Source organism: Budorcas taxicolor, chromosome 4 (genome assembly GCF_023091745.1).
Source record: "Budorcas taxicolor isolate Tak-1 chromosome 4, Takin1.1, whole genome shotgun sequence".
NCBI classification, from domain to species: Eukaryota; Metazoa; Chordata; class Mammalia; order Artiodactyla; family Bovidae; genus Budorcas; species Budorcas taxicolor.
The window spans coordinates 55,557,006-55,565,429 of record NC_068913.1 but is presented as its reverse complement, the minus strand read 5'-3'; the positions used below and the strand labels follow the sequence as shown (position 1 = coordinate 55,565,429).

Below are 8,424 nucleotides of genomic sequence, written 5' to 3'. Positions count from 1 at the left end.
CCAGTGTATTCTCTTGGCAAAACTCTGTTAGCCTTTGCCCTGCTTCATTTTGTACTCCAAGGCCAAAGTTGCCTGTTACTCCAGGTATCTCTTGGCTTCCTACCTTTGCATTCCAGTCCCCTGTGATGAAAAGAACATCTTTTTTTGTGTTAGTTCTAGAGGTCTTGTAGGTCATCATAGAACTATTCAACTTCAGCTTCTTTGGCATTAGTGGTTGGGTTACTATGGTTACTTGGATTACTATGATATTGAATGGTTTACCTTGGTTTGCCTTTTTATAGGTGGGACATCTGACATCTGGGTCTCAGTAGGAACAACCATGAGCTGTCTGGCAAAATCAGAAGTTAGTGAAGCTCAACTTTGCACAGTGGCTGTATCGTAACCAGTGAGGTTTATCTGAGGTACAATTATTGCTGATTGAAAAGTGTCCACTACACCAAAAGAACTTAAAATGTAGTTGGCATTGTCAATGTTTGAGAGTCTCTGTGGAGAATGGATTTAAAGAAAGAAGAAGAAGTATTATAGTTAAGGAAATTGAAGGTCACACTAGGTTTTTGCTTCAATCTAGTGCTGTTTCCACTATGCCATAGTTGGATTTCAGGGATTTTCACTGGCTGTTCTTTCTTAAGTTCTAAAACAAATCACAACATAAATCATAAGATAAAAATCTATACACTGTACTGTTTATTTTATTACCTTTTATTTTTTAATAAATAACAAACTATAATGATGTACTTGGGGCTCTTTGTCGTATTGGTATTTCAACACCTAATTCTCTCCCACTCCTGAGGTTCCTCTTACAACACAGGCTTTGTGTTAGCTGCCTCTTTGAGGGACATCATTAGACACTGAGAGAAAGTCCTTGCTAGGTCTCCGGTAATGATGGAAACTTATTGTTCATTCCTTTATAATGGATTTTCTCTTTTCCTCTCAGATTGCAAATCAAAACTTGATGGGCTTCTTCACTAATGCATCATTTTTTCCTCATAGATACTCTTCAACCCTGTAATTAAATACAGTTTTCTCCTTGATGGTTCAAGCTTAGGGCTCATTTTGAGTTCATCCTTTTAAAGTGGATACCACCTCATGGATCCTGTGTCGTGCCCTCACTCCTAATTCCATCTTTCCTTCCTCCTTCATGTTATTTGCCTTCTATTCATCTTACAAGTTGGATATTAATTGTATTTGCCACACTTCATCTTTTTATATACTGAAAACCCTTATGGAACAAATCAAGCAAGCAGCATTGGCTTTTGTAAGTAATTAACCATCTGATTTCAGAATACCTGGCTGTTCCAGGGAAAAACCCAGAGAAGTCATGTTTCTTTTTGTTGTTGTTTGTTTTAGTCTAGCTTTGATTCACCCAGCCTACTTACAGGATAACAACCCTTAGGTTCTATAAGAGGTTCAGCACTGCTGGGCAGCAAATATGTTCATAAAATGAGTCAGTATCCATGCAGGAAGTTGTAAGCAAGTTTGTCTATGTTAGAATTATTAGGTCACAGAATATTTTGTTGAGGAAAAAGTAGGGAAAAAATAAAGCCTTTCTTATTAGTCATTTGAAAAAGAGACTAGACAAGGCATTACAAATTATAACATGGAAAAAATGCTGGGCTAAAAACTGGATTAACCAGAAGACTCTCAGGGAAGTCTCTCATTCATAAATCAAATGATTGGATGAAGATTCTGCTTAGAAAAAAAAAATCTCTCCTTTACATAATATGTTAGTCTCTTATAAAACATTTATTTAAAATATTTCAAATAGTGCCATCCAACTGCCTTCCTCTTTCACTGACCTCCTACCTAGCACCTTTAAATTGGGCAGCAGGAGATGCTATAGTGAACATATTACCTTTATAATTTCACAAGCCTCTCAGCTGGAGTTCAGGATCAATTCTCACACTTTAAAAATTCTTTGGCAGACAGGTTTAAACTACATTAACTGACAAGTAACCTGAAGTGTAATTTATGGATCTTTCCTCCATGGGAAACAGTTGCAGCTGGTTTTTAATACAAATTGCCTTCCAGTTCTGTAAAACCTGGACAATCTTAGCAAAACTAACTGATTCCACAAACAAAAACAAAAAAAACAGAAGAGCAACATCAAAACAGTTGCTAAGTCCATGCACTTAATAAGAGACAAATTCTGGATCTAGCTAATCCCTTTACATTTTTCATCCTCAGTCTAATCTTTTTGTATTTTTTACAATTTCATCAATACTTTTCATTACCTCTCCTCAAAAGCTGTTATGGTTACTTCATTATTTACTTTTCCTGATTAGAGTATTATTGCTTCAGTAAAAAAATTTAATGTAATGCATTTAGATGGTGACCTTCTTTGAATTGCATGTGTAAGTTGAACTTTGAACAATGTGGGTTTGAATTTTGCTCGTCCACTTACACGTGGAATTTTTTTTTTATACTAATACTACAGTACTGCATAATCCAGGGTTGAATCTAGGGATACAGAACCATGGATATGGAAAATTACTGTATGTTATATTTGGATTTTCAACTGCATAAATAGTTGACAGTCCTGCATTGTTCAAGGGTCAACTGGAAAAGATGTCAATTTTTTTATCTCTTTTATGTGTCAGACTCCATAATATCTATCCAGATTACCTCATGCATCAAGTCTTTATTTTATCATGGAAAAAGGAAGAGAGTTCCATAAAAACATCTATTTCTGCTTTACTGACTATGCCAAAGCTTTTAACTGTGTGGATTACAATAACCTGTGGAAAATTCTGAAAGAGATGGGAACACCAGACCACCTAACCTGCCTCTAGAGAAACCTATATGAAGGTCAGGAAGCAACAGTTAGAACTGGACATGGAACAACAGACTGGTTCCAAATAGGAAAAGGAGTCCGTCAAGGCTGTATGCTGTCACCCTGCTTTTTTAACTTCTGTGCAATACATCATGAGAAACACTGGGCTGGAAGAAGCACAAGCTGGAATCAAGATTGCCGGGAGAAATATCAATCACCTCAGATATGCAGATGACACCACCCTTATGGCAGAAAGTGAAGAGGAACTAAAGAGCCTCTTGATGAAGGTGAAAGAGGAGAGTGAAAAAGTTGGCTTGAAGCTCAACATTCAGAAAACAAACATCATGGTGTCTGGTCCCATCACTTCATGGGAAATAGATGGGGAAACAGTGGAAACAGTGTCAGACTTTATTTTTCTGGGCTCCAAAATCACTGCAGATGGTGAATGCAGCCATGAAATTAAAAGATGCTTACTCCTTGGAAGAAAAATTATGACCAACCTAGACAGCATATTAAAAAGCAGAGACATTACTTTGCTGACTAAGGTCCGTCTAGTCAAGGCTATGGTTTTTCTAGTGGTCATGTATGGATGTGAGAGTTGGACTGTGAAGAAAGCTGAGTGCTGAAGAATTGATTCTTTTGAACTGTGGTGTTGGAGAAGACTCTTGAGAGTCCCTTGGACTGCAAGGAGATCCATCCAGTCCATTCTGAAGGAGATCAACCCTGGGATTTCTTTGGAAGGAATGATGCTAAAGCTGAAACTCCAGTACTTTGGCCACCTCATGCGAAGAGTTGACTCATTGGACAAGACTGATGCTGGGAGGAATTGGGGGCAGGAGGAGAAGGGGACGACAGAGGAGGAGATGGCTGGATGGCATCACGGACTCAATGGACGTGAGTCTGAGTGAAATGTGGGAGTTGGTGATGGACAGGGAGGCCTGGCGTGCTGCGATTCATGAGGTTGTAAAGAGTCGGACACGACTGAGCAACTGAACTGAATGCAGGTTTTTCTGATCTTCCCTGGTGGCTCAGTCAGTAAAGAGTCTGCCTGCAATGCTGGAGACCTGGGTTCAATCCCTGGATCTGGAAGAGTCCCTGAAGAAGGAAATGGCAACCCAGTCCAATATTCTTGCCTTGAGAATTCCATAGACAGGGGAGCCTGATGGGCTATATTCCATGTGGTCACAAAGAATCAGACACAACTGATTGAATAACCCTTTCACTTTTCAGGCTTTTCAGAGGATGGGCAACAGGTTTAAAACTGCCTTCCATCATCTTTTCCTATATATAGACCTCTTTCCATGGTCCTGCTTCACTAAATACTGTGGCTTTTTGCCTTCCCTCACTGAGTACATTCAATACAATACTTCCTGCTGCTGCTGCTAAGTCGCATCAGTCCTGTCTGACTCTGCCACCCCATAGACGGCAGCCCACCAGGCTCTGCCGTCCCTGGGATTCTCTAGGCAAGAACACTGGAGTGGGTTGCCATTTCTTTCTCCAATGCATGAAAGTGAAAAGTGAAAGTGAAGTCGCTCAGTCGTGTCCGACTCTTTGTGACCCCATGGACTGCAGCCTACCAGACGCACCACCCCCCCCCCGCCCCCCGCCATCCACAGGATTTTCCAGGCAAGAGTACTGGCTGCTGCTGTTGCTGCTAAGTCGCTTCAGTTGTGTCTGACTCTGTGCGACCCCAGAGATGACAGCCCACCAGGCTCCCCCGTCCCTGGGATTCTCCAAGAGTACTGGAGTGGGTTGCTATTGCCTTCTCTGCCAGTACCTCCTGGAAGGCTAGAAATTCATCTCTTCTTCCCCAGTGCTGCATGGGCTCCTGTGATGTTTAATTTTATGTAAATTTGACTGGGCTAAGGGATCCAGTAGCTGGTAAAACAGCATTGCTGGGTACCTTTGTGAGGATGTCTCTGGAAGAGATTAACATTTAATTCAGTAGACTGAGTAAAGAGATTCACTCTCACCAATGTGGATCAGTATCATCCAATCTGTTGAGGGCCAGAGTAGAATTTACAAAGGTGGAACAAGAGCAAATTCTTTATCTCTTCTTCAGCTAGAACGTCCGTCTTCTCCTGCCCTCGGACATCGAAGCTCTAGGTTCTTGGGCCTTCAGACTCAGACTTACACTAGTAATCAACCCAAACCCTCATTTTCTTGGGTTCTCAGACCTTTGGACTTGAACTGAATTATTATACCACCAACTTCCCTGGGTTTTCAGCTTACAGGCAGCAGACTGTGGGACTTCTCTCCTTCATAACCTGTGAACTGGTTGTTGTACTTAATCTCCTTTTATATATATCTTCATATCCTCTTGGTTCTGTTTCTCTGGAAAACCCTTACTAATGCAGCTCCCAGTCTTGACTCTTCTCCAGGATTTCAGTCTTCCATTCTTTCCATTCATTCTCCAAATGGTACTAGAAGGAGTTGATCATATTGAGCCCCCATGTTTAAAACCCTTTGGTGTAGTGGTTGATTTATTTCAATTCTTTTAGAAGTTTTAAGGTCCTTTCATACTTACAGGGCTCTTCAGATTTCCTTTCTTCTTCAGTCTCACCCTTCACCTTCTGATGTCCATTATGCTAGTCTTACCAAGTTATTTTTAGTTTTTATGATGACTTGTATTCCTTTTGGCTCATTGTTGCTCCTTCTCAAGCAAGAAATTTTCTTCCAATGGCCCTTCTTCTATCAAGGCTCATTTAAGTGCCCCTGCAAGGTCTAGGATATGACTTTTCCTATAATAGTTATTGCCTCCTTGTATTTTAATTGTTTATTTCTTGTTTATGTCTGATCTTCTAGACTGGAAGCAATCTGTGTCCTGTTCATCTGCAATGCACAGCACCCAACATGTTATTCAAGTCCTACATTTTCAATACAGTTTTATTTCTGACTCTTCAGCTTTCTTTTCATATTTATTCAGAGACAATTCATGTTATAACTTCATTGTTTAAATGATTTTAAAAAGTACTAACAGATATATGAAAGATTCAACTGCATGTGAAATATAAAATCTACTAGAAGGCTATTCAATTTTGGCAAAAATTTAAACATTATCTGATTATGGAGACGTCAAAAAAGAAGCTATAATTTGCTAAAGATATTTATATGCTACTAAAAAACAAATCTTTCAAAATCTTAGATTATTTCCAGGTTATGCAGTTTCTTTTGTGGCTTTCTTTTTCTCTTTGGCAAGATTTTTTTTTTTTTTCTGTTGAGCATAAAATGTAGTGACTGTTAACTTGATTATATGCTGCAAATGATAAAGCTAAAAAGAGACTTTAAGGAGTTATTCTTCTGCCCTTGGATAAGGCTGCACTTAAAACTTTCCAAAAGTAAATCTGTTTAATTTAAGAACAACCTTAGAATGTATGTTTTAGGAACCATATAACATGAACATTAATTATATCTAATACTTATGTGAAGATAGAATGCAATTCATTCAAAAATTTTATTCTAGCAATGAGTAATACTGTTTAACATTGTAAAATAGTACAGTGCATTTTATTGTAGACCCCTGAATAGCTTCTTTTAAATACTGAAATATTCATGTATACATTCAAATAGCAAAGATAAAATATCAGTCACATTTTTCCATTTGGGAAACTTTAGTGTTTTTTTGAGCAACATGATAAAAATCTCAGTTTAACAAATAGTGTAAGTTTGTAGTTCATTCCCTGCTCTGTGACTTTTCCTGTTTAGTTTTTAGCTTACTTGGTTACATAACCATTGCTTTTGCTTAAAGGTCAGCCAAAAGTAAAGTTATATCTTGCTGGAGGTGAGATGTAAACAATGTCTGATCTTGCCCTGCCATTTTTCTTAAATCTTCCACAGAGCTGGGTGAAATTGTGCCAGTATTCATAAAAGAAGATTATGTTTTAGAATCTGTATTGTATTATTCAATAAATATTTCAAGGTGTCTGCAAACAGGGATTAATGGGTATTATATTTCAGGAAACCAGAAAGGTATCAACCTGAAGAATTAAACAAAACACTCATGTTTGATGCTCATATAAACTGTAACTTAAAATAAAATGTGTGTAAACTTCCTTTTCCTTTTGTTTCATTTTTCTGTCACAAGATAATACAGGCTAAAGTGAAATGAGACCGAAATGAAACAAGATTAAAAAAAAAAATCTAAATTTGACCTTCACTCTGAAAAGTAATACCACTCTTCAGTCATCATTGTTATTATGGTGCCTTCATGCACTTAAAATATCTGGATGAAAAAAATGCACGGTTCAAATTCTCAGTGGCACACTGCACTTCAGTCCAATTGGAGGCATCTGGACATGGAAAGAGAGTACCATAAAGTTTTTCAACTGAAATTAGGGGTGAGGTATGTATTAAAACTTTGAATCATATTAAAAATGATTGGATTCTATGGAAATTTCTTATTTTTAAAAAAAAATTCTGTGTCATTACTGTATATATTAAGCTAGATCTTCCTTCAATACTTAAGAGAATCATTAGTGATCTTAAATGGATATTTTATCTGCTGTAAAACTCCTAAAAAGAACCAAGCTAAATGCCCCATCTCTGTGTTTTTCCTCTAAAGATAAATCTGTAAATAGTGCAGCTACTGCTGCCTAGAACATCCTTTAGTCATTTAAGATGTATTTTATCCTGGTATTAATTATATTCATTTTTAATTTTAAATTTAAAAAAAAATTAAAGGTTAGCTCCCCTCTCCTTCAGTTGTAACCTAAACTTTGAGCACAGTAAAAATAAAGTATGACCTAAAATCTCTTCTCAATGTTATTTTCATTGTTTGTTTTTTTTTTTCCTTCTAAGAAAAGTCATATTTTTTTAATGATCCAGGTCACATTCTAGGCTAGAGTTAAGAACTTCAGGGAGAGCTGCATCCTAATTCTCCTTTTTGTATTTTTTTTTCTTTTTTGGATCTCCAAGTAATTTTTTATTGACTTAATTGACGTATAACATCATACTAGTTTCAAATATACAACATAATGATTCCATATGTATATATGTTGTGAAATGATCACGACATCAAATCTAGTTAACATCCATCCAAGTGATTTTTATGCACATTAAAACTTGAGAAGCAAGGCTTAGATAAGTGACTTTCAGCCCAGGCTTCCAATTAGGATCTGATGTGCTCAGTCACTCAATAGTGTCTGACTCTGCGACCCCACAGACTAGAGCCTCCAGGCTCCTCTGTCCATGGGATTTCCTAGGCAGGAGTACTGGCGTGGGTTGCCATTTCCTCCTCCAGGGCATCTTCCCTAGGATATCATATAGTTTTAAGTACTGTTGTCACCTGCGCCCTCCCCCACAGATTCTGTCCATTTGTCTGGGTAGGAACACCTGTGTTGTTTAACTTAAGTCTTCCAGGTGATTCTAAGGTGAGGCCAGAGTTAAGGGTGAGAGGTCACAAGTATATTACGAGGGTTGAACCTGGGGTCCTAACCGACTTTGCTATATGTGGTCCGGTAGGGGCAGGTCTGTGCCGCCTGCATTATCTCGGCTGTAATAGAATTTGGGGGGGTCTGTGGGAGAAGAGAGTCCCTGAAGACAGAAAGGAAGAAACTCAAAGTTTAATCTTCATGTAGGAGCTCAGTGTTCCTGAATCTCTCCTGAGACAACAAGCAGAGGATATTTCAAGTCTCTTCTGCCTGTGAGTGTGAGAC

The 8,424-nt window shown here is 38.2% G+C and overlaps 1 non-coding gene across 1 annotated transcript; it reads left to right on the top strand.

Moving 5' to 3' along the window:
- Positions 1 to 356: 356 nt before the first annotated feature.
- On the top strand, positions 357 to 492 carry LOC128047105 (U4 spliceosomal RNA). Its single transcript, XR_008199295.1, has one exon. It is a non-coding gene; the product is annotated as a U4 spliceosomal RNA (small nuclear RNA).
- The last annotated feature ends 7,932 nt before the right edge of the window (positions 493 to 8,424 follow it).